Source organism: Sinocyclocheilus grahami, unplaced genomic scaffold (assembly GCF_001515645.1).
Source record: "Sinocyclocheilus grahami isolate Dianchi unplaced genomic scaffold, SAMN03320097.WGS_v1.1 scaffold16.1, whole genome shotgun sequence".
NCBI classification, from domain to species: domain Eukaryota; kingdom Metazoa; phylum Chordata; class Actinopteri; order Cypriniformes; family Cyprinidae; genus Sinocyclocheilus; species Sinocyclocheilus grahami.
This window is the reverse complement of record NW_015505195.1, coordinates 963,174-977,685: the sequence shown is the minus strand read 5'-3', so window position 1 is coordinate 977,685 and position 14,512 is coordinate 963,174. Positions and strand designations below refer to the sequence as shown.

Sequence of the window (14,512 nt, the reverse complement as noted above, 5' to 3'; positions counted from 1 at the left end):
CTTGATTGGACACAGACATGCACATTCACAGGAGGGATGTGATGTTTGTGTTTGATGTGTGGAGTTGAAGTGAGAAAGACTGCGAATGGGTTCAGGATTAAAAGCAAGATTGATCTGAGTGTCAAAGAAAGATAAGCACACTGCCCTGTCTGAGTTATTGAGGAGGCGTGACATTCATATCAGACCGCACACACATTTAGAAGTTCAGGTTGCATTGAGCTCTTGTAACAAATGAGAATGTCAAAAACCTATTCTAATATTAAATGAGCAATTACACCCAGATGATGGAGTTGGAATCACCAGCTTGCTGGAAACTTTTTCCAGGTTTTCCCAGAATCTCAAAGATCTTTCATAGATCCTTAAAACTTTTTTGACTGAATAAACTAGCAATTATCTGTCATGGAGATAACAGTCTTCCTTAAGTATTTAACACTTCCACTGCTCGCTCAATCTCAACTCTTTTCAAGCTGCTAAGCACTTTTCTGCCAAATGGTCTTGCCTACCTATGCATTCTTTCTCTCTCTGTATTTCTCGCTCACTCCATCAGCCCAAGGGGACTGCTGAATGTCATTAAAATAAGTATCCACATGACTGTAATATTTTGCAGTGGTGTTATTGACAGAGAGATGATTTAGTGTAGTAATGATGGATTGAGCTGGGCGTCAGGGCCGGCACACGCAGGACGTTTGTTCACTGCGGAGACACTTGCTCCAATTCCCTCTGTTTCATTGCATTGGATTTTTCACCCTCTAGAAGGAAAAGTACAGAAAACTCTCGGTGTTTTTTAAAGTGTGTTCATTTTTATGGAAAGAGAAAGGGAAATGGGACTGAGACGTGGTTTATTCAAACTCACAAGTCCTACCCCAGTTGTATGTATGAGACTGACCTTCCATTCTAGTGTGGCAAAGAAACCAGACACATCAGTCATGCTTTTTAACCTTTTTAAGTACTTTAGTATTAGTTTAGTAGTATAATATTTATTATATTTTGAATAAGCTGTTAATTGTTGTATTATTTTTCTTTTATTTTTGTTTTAAAAGTAATTTTGTTCTTTTGTCCTTTTTTGCCCTTTATATATATATATATATATATATATATATATAAAATATATATATATATATATAGCATTATTTTTAGTTTCAGTAATTTTACTTCAACTTTCAGTTATTTGCCAAGGCAACATTTCTAATTTTCCTTTTTATAACATTTATATTTTCGTTTATTTCTACTTCATTTTAGTTGCAAATTTGTGATTAACAATAACAACATTGTTTTATCATGACTTTGACTCATTATTTGATCGCACTGTAAAGAGTTCAAATATATTTACCCAGAAGTGGATTAAAATTGCAAAATCAAACCAACTTCAAACCAAAATGATAACAAGATGCCATTGACTCAATTAAACATAAGGCCATGTGGCAACAATGAAACGGTGCCATTTGAATGGGTTTCTGTTCTGTAATGCATATTATTTTACATAGACCTATTTAAAAAATAATAAACAGTCTATAGCAGGGGTACCCAACCCTGCTCCTGGCGATTGACTGTCCTGCAAAGTTTAGCTCCAACTCTAATCAAAGACACCTGCCTTTAATTTTTTAAGTGATCCTGAAGACCCTAATTAGTTGCTTCAGGTGTGTTTGATTAGGGTTGGAGCTAAACTTTGCAGACGGTGCCATTTGAATGGGTTTCTGTTCTGTAATGCATATTATTTTACATAGACCTATTTAAAAAATAATAAACAGTCTATAGCAGGGGTACCCAACCCTGCTCCTGGCGATTGACTGTCCTGCAAAGTTTAGCTCCAACTCTAATCAAAGACACCTGCCTTTAATTTTTTAAGTGATCCTGAAGACCCTAATTAGTTGCTTCAGGTGTGTTTGATTAGGGTTGGAGCTAAACTTTGCAGGACAGTCGATCGCCAGGAGCAGGGTTGGGCACCCCTGGTCTATAGTCTACACTTTGAAAAAATAATTAATTAAAATGTGTGTATATATATATATATAGACATTGTTTTCACGTTTAATTCAGTGTTACTTGCTGTTTCTTTGTAATTATTTGTCAAATTTGCTAGCAATTTCTGAGTGAAAATAGTTTCAAAGCCAATTTTTTCATACTGTGCAGTTTGCATTAAGTTAGTGTTCTTATATTCCGCTAATAGGTAATTGATATAGGCCCATAGTAGTGTGATTAGGCAACACGCCCTTGCCTATTACTAAATCTCTGCTGAACCTCAAAATCATTGCTGCTCACTGATGAATTTCCCTCTGATCTCTGGGTGAGTAGCTGGGAAGAGGGCCAGCAGATGAGGGAGGAAGATAGGACGAAGAGGGGTGAGGGCGGGGCCTGTGTGAGAGACATGTTTGATTGGCACTTGTGAAATGTGCTTGTTGTCACATCACCGAAAACCCCGATGACCCTGAGCGCTATTTTATTGTATCCAGCCGCAGTGACAGTGGACTGGGGACAGGCGGCAGATGCGTGCTGCTGGGGCGTGGGGCTCTTTAATCAGGGCCCGCTTCCAGCCCGACGTCCATCAAGGCCTTCATTGATGTGCTGTCACAGAGACGCTGCCGTCAGCAGCAGGGCTTCACACATCATCCTTTACCTGCAACTCAGCACTCCACTCGTCATCCTTTAGCAGCGGGATTGCGCGATTGAGGGGCCGGTGGGACAAACGCTGTCACCGAAAAGGTGGCTGGAGTGATGGAGGCAGCATGGAATTGGAAATATGTGGAGATGAATAGAACTTTCAGGCAGCTGTTTAGAATTCCACAAGTGATGATAATAAACCGGTGAGCTTTGTGAGAGTAGCGGTGCGCTGTGTGCGTTAAAACCAGCAGAGCATTTAATACAATGAAGCATAGGCAGAATATCAGTGACAGTTCACGTGTGCGCTCGCTCTTGCTTTTTGATATACATGATACATTAACATAAAAGCCCCCAGGGTATGAAATTTAGTTTTCCAGTTGAAAGACCTGGTGAAACTAGAGTGAACATGTAGGAGTAGCATATTACATTTTCATTTTTTCCCCCCTGACCATTATTTTTTGAGGAAGATCGTACGTTCTCCTGTAAATGCTATTCACCTATGCACACCGCAGCTCTCCGTAGCACAGAAACAAATCAATGGCCGAGATCTTGCTCTAGGTAAATAGTTTTTTAGGGCTGTGATATATTGATGCATGGACATTGATTCGGTCCGACCCTCAACCTGAAAAACGTTGAACAATACTTCAGAGAGGGAAGGAGAAGAAGAAGAGACAAGGACAAATCGCACACTGATCTTCTTTTTACATGGCCAATAAGGTCTTTCCGTGCTTTTCTGTTGATGAGAAATAGACTTTGCTATAATGCATTCTGACTTTATTTTCTAACCTTCTTAAAGAGATAGTTCACCCAAAAGGAAATTCTGACATTATTTACACTCATACATGTCAATCCAAATCTTGTTTCTTTCATAAAACACTTTTTTAAATGTAACGAATGTGGATAAAGAATGGGGTTTTTAAGCTCCAAAATGGCAAAAACCATCATGAATGTATGACCAGTATGACTCATGCATGTTCTAAGTCTTCTGAAGCAATAGATTTATTTAATTTTTTTTGTTATTATTATTATTTTCATTTATTTTTTTTGTGAGGAACAGACCAAAATTTACTTGTTTATGCTCTGAAAATCTCAGTATTGAGCTTGGCACATTCATGAGTGACTGATAAGTTCATGAGTTCATTTTGTGAATGAATTGTTCATATGAGTTGGATCTTTTCGATGAATCAGTTGATTCCATTCATTAGTCTGTATGATTTCTTGATGAATGTAATGAATTTCTGATTCATTTCCGCATCTTGCGGATTAAATAATGTGGTCATATGAGTTGCATGGACTACTTTTAAAAATATTTGCATGGAGTAGTTTTCATACGGTTTGAAGCTTTAAAGCATCTGTCCCCATTCTTTGTAATTGCATAATTGCATCAAAAACTTTTTTTATTTTTTTGCTGATAACATGAACAAAAGCATACAGTAATAAAACCATACTGAACAAAAAAATAAATAAAATGTTGCTCTTATTTTGAGCAGCCCAGAGCAAAATTGGCTCATCAAATGGTGTGTGTTTGGAGTGGGACTATCTGTTGGCTTGACCAATGACATATATGGGGTGTGATTTGGGGAAACTGTTCAAAACACAATGTGATTTTCTGGATTTTTTTTCCTCATTTTGTCTCTCATAGTTGAGGTATACCTATGATGAAAATTACAGGCCTCTCTCATCTTTTTAAGTGGGAGAACTTGCACAATTGGTGGCTGACTAAATACTTTTTTTCCCCACTGTATTTAAAAAAATTTCATTTGGTGATGCAGAAATTACACACTTCAACATTAAGCACAGAAATAATTCAGCTAGAGAAAGGCTATTTTAAAAAACGGATCTTATTTCAAGCTGTGCTCATCTCCTGAAAGCATAGAGTGCAATGTCCACAGTGCTTAATGTCAATGGTTGAGATGTCCTGTTGCCGCCTCTTATGTGGACCTGAACTGTGTCAGATGCCGCTGAAGAAACGGGTTAACTTGCTGAGAGAGTCAGACGTCTGATTTATTTTCCTCTCCTCTGCGTGTCAAGCAGAAGGCTTTCTAAATGACTTCGATTAACGCAGAATGCTCCCGCAATTAAAAAATCCAAAGCTATCATGAATTTTTCATACTGCGAATGTTTAAGCTAATTATAGCTCAAAATGGAGCTCTTTGCCGAGGCGCAGCGGAGTCATCTGACATTGACGGCCAATGTCACTGTCACAGAGCTGCTCTTAGCAACACTTCTAATCATCAGAGCTGCTTAGTATTCATGTCATTGTTTCTTTCTTTCCTCTCAGCTTTTCTTTCTCTTATACTAGCCAGACAGTCTCCTCTTAAAGTGTTAAATTGTCTTCTTCATATGATGACATCAGTAGTCATATCACGGTAGATGTTCTGTCTAGAATAACATTGTTCAACGGTAACATATCTGTAGCACTTAATCATATGTACAAATTTTATAAACTTATAACTAATAAGGGCCAAGCAGTTTATCACTACCCTATATTGCCATTATTTATTACACAACTTTATGAATAGTACTTGATTTGATTGTTCAGTCGTGGCATCACACCGTGGACTTGAAGTCTCATTTCACAACTGGTGTTCAATTATTGACTTCAGTAAACATATTGTATAATGTTCTGTATATTGTTGTAATATCGTTTTTTTCTTGCTAGGCCATTTGTTTTGTAACACTTTTTTTTGTTGTTGTTTTTTTTGCCAAAAAGCATTTATGTCCACATTTTTATTTATCTGTAAAAAAAAAAAAAAGTGGTCATACCATCTACTGGTCTTGTTGTTGTAACCTGTTATTCTTGCAAAGTCTTCTGAAGCCATCCAATAACTTTGTACAAGGAACAGGCATATGTGAACTATTCCTTTAAGAAAACATTAACAGGAGCTATGTTTCCATCCAAAGTTGCGGATTTAACTTGTGTGCAAAATAGAAATATCGCATAAAACATTTGCGAATTAAGCACAGTTTTCATCCAACGAGTCAAAGAGGACAAAATCTTCACTTCCTGATACACTGGCACTAAATATCACTAAGAAAAGTAGGAGGAGCCTCTGAATATAATAACTTTCATATACAATAATTTACGTGTGTGGATTTTATTCGGTAAATGTGTTTCCATCATAGTTTATGCAAATTTTTTCTTATCGAATAAAAAGTTTATCCGACACAATTGTGCGCATAAAAATAGGTGGATGGAAACATACCTAGTGTAATATATTAATCAACACTTTATTCACCATTATATGGAGATAGATCACACAATATTGGCAGACAACTTCTTTGTGCCAAGGCTAAGAAACAAAACCAAAGGCAAATTGTACAATAGTTTATTGACCCAATGAAATATTCATACACTTAGATTTTGGCCAAATTATGAGTGACAGCTTGCCTCTTGCAGATGAAGGATTGTGGCAGGGTAAACAAACACAAATTCTCTACATGAAAATGTTCAGATTGTTATTTCTGTAACCGCTCTCAGCATTTGGCCTGTGGTCCGTATCATGGGTTATGACTTTTTATTTATTTTTTTATTCAGAAGTAGGTAGATATTCAATAAGAGCTGCTATTTTACTGAGTCACAAAGCCCTTCTATAAGTGAGGCATACGACTCTATTCATCTCCCTTGTTTGCGGTCATTAAATAAATCGCCTAATAGAACAACTGGTTCTTTTTTAGGATGCATTGTTTGGCCTTTTGAGTGTCCTCGCATTACAAAGAAAATCTATTTTAGTGGCCATATAATAGTAAAACACTCCATAAGAAGTGGGTTGCAGATGTTTAGCATGCTGTTTTATTTAAATGGTAATCAAGTGTGATTTAAAGAGCCATGGCAAATGTAATGAAGCAAGCAGATCTTCAAACATTAACCAGCTCTGGTGAGGAAGACTTTGGAGTTTGTCTCCGGCCATCTTCGCTTTTTAACTGCACTACAAAGTTTTGTTCTGAGATGACATCTTCCCCGTTACTCTGAATATTTAATTAGACATGATGAATTATTCCGTACTCAATGCCACAATCACCGGTACACGTGCGCACACACTCTTTTGTATATGTGTGTGTGTGGGTGGCGAGTATTACAATTTCAGAACCCTGTGATTAGTATTCTCAAGGTTCACCTGTGTTTCTCTGAAGGTTCAAGTGGACAAAAGCCACAAAAAAACGTGTCAAGCCTCAGTATGAGGAAGTGAACTTTCATTTCCTGAGATCAGCGGTGCTCTGCGATGACTAAAGAGATGTTTTTTTGTGGCTGAAAAGGAAAATACAAAAGCTTCATATAGGGCCAAAGAACCCTCATTTGCCAAAGCTCTGGCTTGCTTGCCAAATGCCAAGAAACCAAACTAATATAGAGTTATTTCAAATCTCAGATCTGAAGAGCCTTCCTTGTTCTTCTGTAAGCCATTTCATGCCCATTCCCATGAGAGAATGGTTACCAAGACTGAGCTGGGTGCTTTAAAAGTCTCCAGGTTGGTTTTGCCAATATTGTTGGACATGAATACTGGCTCTTTGGATGTCACCCCTGTGGAGGGATTAAAGGCAGCTGGGAGTTACGCTCACTAAAGTCAGTGCTTAATAGCTGTGGTCTGAGGGTTTTGTTTTGAATCACTTGAGGCTCTTTGAGTGGTGGGCCGTGTATGTATTTTAGTGTGCGAGGGTGTGTGTGCTACAAGAGCAGGGTGAGAGAGGTGTTGATAGCCTGGTAGGCAGGAAGGGATCTTTCTGTAGCCACAAAGGCGTCACTAAAGGGGACTACGAGAACCGACAGAAGTGGCCTTGATTGGCCTCCCAGAGAAACAGAGAGAGTCTAATGTGGAAAGAGGAAACAACTCAAGCTGTAAGCTTGAAAAGCCACTGTCATGTTTTTGTAAGTCTGCAGTCAGCACGCCTCAACAAAGACACTCACTTGCGTTCAAAAACAACTGGATGGAGTGCAAGAGAATGGAACATATTGCAGCATTTTTAAGGTGTTTAAAGCACCTTTTTAACAGCATCTTTAAAATGTGTGGTACAAGATTATGTAAAGCTGTGGGATGTGACGCAAATCTTAATTTGTGGATTTTTTTCCTGTAAATATTTATATAAATGTGATTTAATTGTGATTATACTAAATTAATAAGCATGCTTATTCTTTTGATTCATGTTATTCTTTTGAATAAAAGTTTTAAACAGGGTCATAACCACCTAACCTTATCTTTGTCTTTTTCACTTTTAATTTATAGATTAATTATAGTTTACTATTAATCTAATTGAACACTACATATTGGACTGATCTATTGCCTTCTAAAACCAATAAATATAGGCTAATTTACAATAAATAAATACAATATAAAAATTATGCTGTTTATAGTCTTATGTGTAATATGATCATTACTGTGAATGTCATGATATGACTTTAACATGTCATACAGCTTAATTTATGAAGGCCTTTACATAGTCTCTCTTCCATCTTATGTTGATTTTTGTACCCATGCCTCTTACATAATGATAAATTATTAAATCTTTTGGTTGCATTTCAAAAGGTCAGCAGCAAATGCGGTCAAAGTTGAATAAAGTTCTGTAATATATGATATTAATAAATAACTTGTTTAAATATATAACGCAGCCTCATTTGCTTCAGTCAAAAATGTGGCAGAGAAAGGCCCAATGCATTTCAAATGAAATTTCCCTCCTTCCGCATATATAACCAACCATTTAAACCAATCATCTTTCAGTATCTCATGATCAAACCTGCTTGTGGTTGCGACAACAGGTGAATAGAAACTTTTGTTAAAATATCAATGAAATATTAGCCTATATAAGGACCAAAAAATTACATATATAAGGATGAACATTCATAAATTTGCAATAATGGAGTAGAGGAGAGAGTTCATTTACGAATATGTGAGTAAACGTTAGATTGAATGCAACTCTGCAATTACACTACAGGATTTTAACCGCGATTAAAGCCCAGTGTCAGGTGTCGCGACGAGCTACAGCCAATGAGAGAGCAAGGCATGGGTTTAACCGTGACTTTAAACGTTGGCAGTTTAAAGTCGTGTAGTCTGAACTAGGCTGATAACGCGTTATTTATTATCAAGACAGTTTTATGATATCGATGGAATGTCATATTTGTGAATGGGAGCATAATTAAATATACACATCAAACATGCACATATTTTTATTGGTTTGATCAATATTAATTTACATATTTCTCGATAAAAAAACTGCATTGCGTCACTGTTTATGCAAGTCATGTCAAAGGGCCCGAGATGGAAAGAAGCGGATAAAAGCTAGGAATTATGTTGAACAGGTGAATTAAAGAAAGAAAACCCATATGACAATGACTGATAGAAAGAAACAAAGAGCGAGCGAGATTGAAACAGCGTGACTGAACTGATATACTGTGTCCTGCGGGGGGCCGAATGAAAACACAAGCTGTCACCTCAGGTTTTGTCACACCACAACACACCTGCTTCCCCTCCCACAGCACAGGACAAAGTAATGTCCCGTGTTGAGAGCTGTCATTGAGGGCTACGTGCTCCTGTTACTGGGCCATCTGAAGTGCTCTGACTGCTGTATGTTCTGGGGGTTTCTGTGGTGCTGACATGCGGTGCTCGGGCCTTCAGTGCTGCTTTGGTCTCTGCCCAGTGGACTTCAGAGAGTGCAGGGTAAACTATGGTTTGCAGCCAGTATTAACTAGTAGTGCTCAGTTATGACTAATTTGACAAATATAACTATTGATGACTTGTAATTTTCTTTAATTAAAAATACATTTGAATATTTTTTAAAGAAATTAATACTTATTCAGCAAGATGCATTAAAATTCTCAAAAGTTAGAGTAAATTCATTTGTAATAACACAAAATATTTCTCTTGCAAATAAATACATTTATTTGGAACTTTCTACTTATTAAAGAAAAATTTTATCATAATAACAAGAAATGTTTCCTGAGCACCAAATCAGATTATTTTAATGATTTCTAAAGGATCATGTCACACTTAAGACTGGAGAATAAGGGCTGCTGAAAATTCAGCTTTGCCATTGCAAGAATATTTCATACATTTTCAAATATATTACAGTATAAAATAAGTGTGTGTGTGTGTGTGTGTGTGTGTGTGTGTGTTAAATATTGTTTATTACAAATAAAAACACTGACGCTGGTTTCCTGGTTTCTTCATAGGAGTAGAGTTGGGTGTATGGTTGTTGTGATTATTTTACACTAGGGTTTTCACAGTGAAGTCCACCATGCTTGATCTCATGCATGTAGGGCAACAGCAGTGTTGTGGTAAACTGTATGTGAATTGCTAGGAAGTGAGAGCGGATTAAAACCCCACAATCCCGTCAATTACTCCTACAGCTGACCCGTTATGGAGGAGGCACTGTTCAGGGATAACTAACATATCTGCAAATCAAAATATGCGTAATTTAGCTAGAATTGACACAGCAATTACTTACACCCACACAGATTTGTTTTGCAGTACATAAGATCTTTTTGTGCAGCTTTCTGAGAAAATAGCACCCCTGATCATAGAGAGGCACAGCAGAGGTTTGGATAATGGTCAACCATTTTCTACATTGATAATAATACTAAATGTTTCTTGAGCACCAAATCAGTCAAGTCAAGTCACCTTTATTTGTATAGCACTTTATACAATACTGATTGTGTCAAAGCATCATTACAGTGTCAAACAGGAAAATAGTTTGTCAATAATGCAAGAGGACAATAACAGAGAGTAATTTTTCAGCAAAAGTCAGTTCATTGATGATTCAGAAATGTCATAATCCAGTTCAGCTCTCTTCAAATAGTGTCTGTGCAATCAGTCAAGCGTTACCAACTATGCAAGCCAATGGCGACTGTGGCAAGGAACCAAAACTCCATCGGTGACAGAAAATCAGCATATTAGAATTATTTCTGGAGAATCAAGTGATACAGAAGACTGGAATAATGGCTGCTGAAAATTCAGCTTTGCCATCACTGGAATAAATTTAAATATATATATAAAAATAGAAAACCTTCATTTTAAATTGTAATAATGTTTCAAAGTATTACTGTTTTACTGGATCGAATAAATGCAGCCTTGGTGAGCATAAGAGGTTCTTTAAAAAATATTTTTACAAAATATTACACCCAATGTGAGTGGATAATTGCCTTGGATATTTTAATATATGCAACTGAATATATTCATATAAGGTAAAGGTATTTACATGGGACTCTAAAAAGCATTATATGTCGCAAAAAGCATTGTAGTGCTATGATGCATTCTGGTAGTTTTAGTGAAGTTTGCAGCAGCCAAAACAGTTCTGCAAATCTGAACTATGCTTTTTAAACGGCTCAGTTTGTCTCCCATGCAGACGATAGCTGCGCTGTGTGTGGCAGTCAAAGGACTTCCTGCCTGCTGATTGGTGGAAAGCTGTTGAGCAGAGCAGTCATGGATCAGAGCAGGTCAGAATGATGTGTCCCAGCGGATGACTGGCGTAAGACAAGAGTCAGGGGGCTCTGGGGCTTCTTTTCTCTCTTGATCTCTCCCCCTCCTTCGCTGTCGCAGTCCCTCTCTCTCGACTGACAGTAAAGGTCAGGGCCTCCTCATCGTGTCTGTCTCACTCTCCCTTTCCTTCTTCCTCAGTCCACTGACAGGTCTTCCTGTGGGAACCTGCCCAGGCTCATCTAACTGACACACAAGGCTAATAATTAATATTTCATTAGTATTTTGCGACGGTTCATAACGTGGCCTGGGCTCTCATCCTGAATGTTGTTGAGCTAAGCTCAGATTCAGAACTCTCTCTGCTGTTCTGCGGGACAGAACATGGCCGGCGAGACCCCTGGAGTGCTTACCGACTCGAGTCTCCAAACATTTTTTATTTGTTCAGTCTGAGTGCCTAAGATAATTACACATTTTCCACTCACTGTACTGTAAGCCACTTACTTGTAATCCCGTCTCTGTCCCCCTCTTCTGTAAAATACCTGCTCCGTCCCACTGTTTACCTCTGAGACTCATTCTCCACAGAACGCTCATGAGCAGATACCTCGACAAATTCCGAGAGAGCAAAGGGGGTATGGATTAGAGGAGACGGCAGGCAACAGAGCCGCAAGTAGAGCGTGTCTGCTCTGCTGAGACATTGGGGGTTTTAATACTACCTTAATCCTATCTGATGTTCCCTCTATGCAACCAGAAGCCTGCCTTTCCCACATTCTCTGTGGACCATAGTCCCTGGAATCTCTCAACAGGAAGGGGGGGGAGTCGCAAAGCTCATATAGCACCATTTATTGAGAAGAAGATGAAGCCACTCGCTGTTTATTATAGCGAAGGACCTCAATTAAGTTCTCTGGCTAGATCAGACTCAGAAGGCCATGTAATCCTGCACTGTATGCTTTTGCTCCATGCGAGCCTTCAAAGCATTCCGTAAGACAGAATGAGTGAAAGCGGTAATTATAAATCGAGAGTATGCACTTATAAGTACGCAGTGTTCTCTTATGAAGTGTCAGAGGGGACCATGTTCCCTTTTAAGTTTGCTTGGGTATTTTTAGCAAGGGAACGATGTGATTTTGAAGCATGAGAAAGGGGCAATCAGTATCCTGCCCACAACCGCCCGCCGACCGGTGACCCCGCTACGCTCTGTCCTGTCCTGATTTGCTTTCCGCCATCCTCGGCTTTGTGATGGAGGAGGTTAGGGGCTTTGGGTCACACCTACAGCGCTAAAGTACTTCTGTCTCTCGCTGAGATCTAATGGCTTTAGTGTGGCGGCACCGTGCGTATGGAGTTATTGCACTCCACACACTCGCACACCTACTGACAGTTTCCAGAACATACTCAATCACACACCCACATATAGAGGCAGACGCGTGAAGTTGGAAAATTTACGCTTAACTGCACCAACATGCGCCAGTCACCTATTCGCTTTGTTTTTCAATTACATTTTCTAGTGTTTTAAGAGTTCCTGAGTAGGAAACACACATGTGTGCTGTGTAAGTATTTACTCTACAATGAATTTCATTTGGCAGCATCTTTGTGCAAATATAAGGCTGGCACGCGTAAAACAGGTAGTCAAAAAACATCTGCTCCCTCGGCGGCGTCTTTCTCCCCCCCCCTCTCTCTTTATCCTCCATTCTATCGGTCCAAACTGAGCTCTTTCTGTCTTTTTTCCCTCTGTAATCTGCATTAAAAAGTCAGTGATTATCGGTTGAGGGTTTTTTCTGTTCCCTTTAGAGGCTGAACGTTACTGAACAGATAGCTGATCTTTCTGAAGTCTTGTTTGTTCTTCAAGTTTGCCCCCACTACAAACATCTCCCTGATCAAAGCATTATGAAAGGACTTGCCACTTCAAACGTAGGCCCTTTTCCACCCTATTCCGCCCGACCTACCAATCGCTTTGGCGCTGTAATCACCAAATCCACGCCCTCCTTCCGTGCCTGCCATCTCAGGTAACCAAGGGAATGAGAGTATGAAGAAAATTCTCTTTTTTTTGTTGTTGTTGGATCAACCTTTTTTTCTCTGTGACTTTTACATTAGAAGGAAGTTGTGTAATAGTACACTGTAAAATATTGCCAGGGTTTCACAAGAATTAAGAGTCGCTTCTCTTAATTAAACGCTGTGTTCAGAATTTTACAGAATAATGCATCTGGGACATATTCGGTCAAGTAGTAAGTAATGCTCATGCAGGTTGCCAGATGCAAAAGGAATGAGCGCAACCGACAATGTTAGACAACAAGTCTTACACTGTAAATTAAGTAGTTGATTTATCTGCGTTTTAACAGTCCTCTGGTCATGGAGCTTTTTAGGTGGATGCCGAGGCTTTTTAGGTCGGGTAGAATCTGCTATCTCTGACCCAATTCGTTTGAAAGCTTCCATGGCTGCAATATGCTGTGTTTTCCGCCAACTGGCAACGGGGGGGGCAAATACTATTGGGTAAATTGGCAGTGGGCGGAATCACACAGACCAAAACAAAAACAGACATTCCGACACGGAATACACATTTAAAAGTAGAATAACTAGCTGTAGCATTGTTTTTTCGGAGAAACTTAGCATGTTTCTTAAATTTCGGCAAGCATATTATGGTATTTTTATGCATTAGTACAGTCAAAAAATTACATACAGCACCTTTAAAATATGAGACAACTGTGATACACAGCAAATCATTATGATTCTACAGCACAATTCTGCAACATCACATTTCAGACATTTCCTGCTTCTGTTTATTGTGAAGTCACTTGATTGAATACACTGTAGGTCTACTATGTAAAACTTGTGAAAGTACAGCAACTATAGTAGCCAAATACAAATACAGTTCACACGAGTTGTTTTTTTTGTCGTTTTTTTTATGTTTAACGTGTAGCAAATCTGCTCTGCAGGTGAGGAATTCGCTCTCTTATTAACAAACTGCAACTTGTATGCTAGCTGATTGCTAGTTACTACTGCGTTGTCTTAACAGACTGCCTCTAATATGCAAACGGACATTCTCACAAAATGGCAGCCCACTGTGTGTTGCTCCATATGGAATTTTATTGCCCTTAATGCATATTCATGTGAATGAGTGAGTGAGCAGCCTAGCCTTTTGAGAAAAAGAACGATGAGCTAATAGCATCTTCCCTGTGGGAGATGAACAACTCTTAAAGCAAAATCCCAACTGTGCAATTATCCCACTGTGTGGGCGGACCAAAGACATTACCATTCTATCGACACTTATTCTTATTAGAAGCTCATTTAAAGTGAAATCTGTGCGGTACAAACTTAGGAAAAGGAATCGGATACGCACATTCACATATTAATTTTTAAATTTGTATATTTAGCACATTAAACAAACTGTGAAATTTTAATTTTTACAAGTACAAACAAATTCAGGGTGAGTTTGCAATGCATTTCATTTCAGTAAAAGAAGGAAGTGCAAACTTAAGTTTTGATGCATTTAGTTTTTTTGTGAATTTTATTTTGCACTTTCGTCG

General features: G+C 38.5%; 1 protein-coding gene across 1 annotated transcript in view; it reads left to right on the top strand.

The window, feature by feature from the left end:
* Positions 1-14,512, top strand: part of LOC107603279 (cytosolic carboxypeptidase 6-like) — a 409,489-nt gene that overhangs the window by 338,934 nt on the left and 56,043 nt on the right. The gene's annotated exons all lie outside the window — the stretch shown is intronic.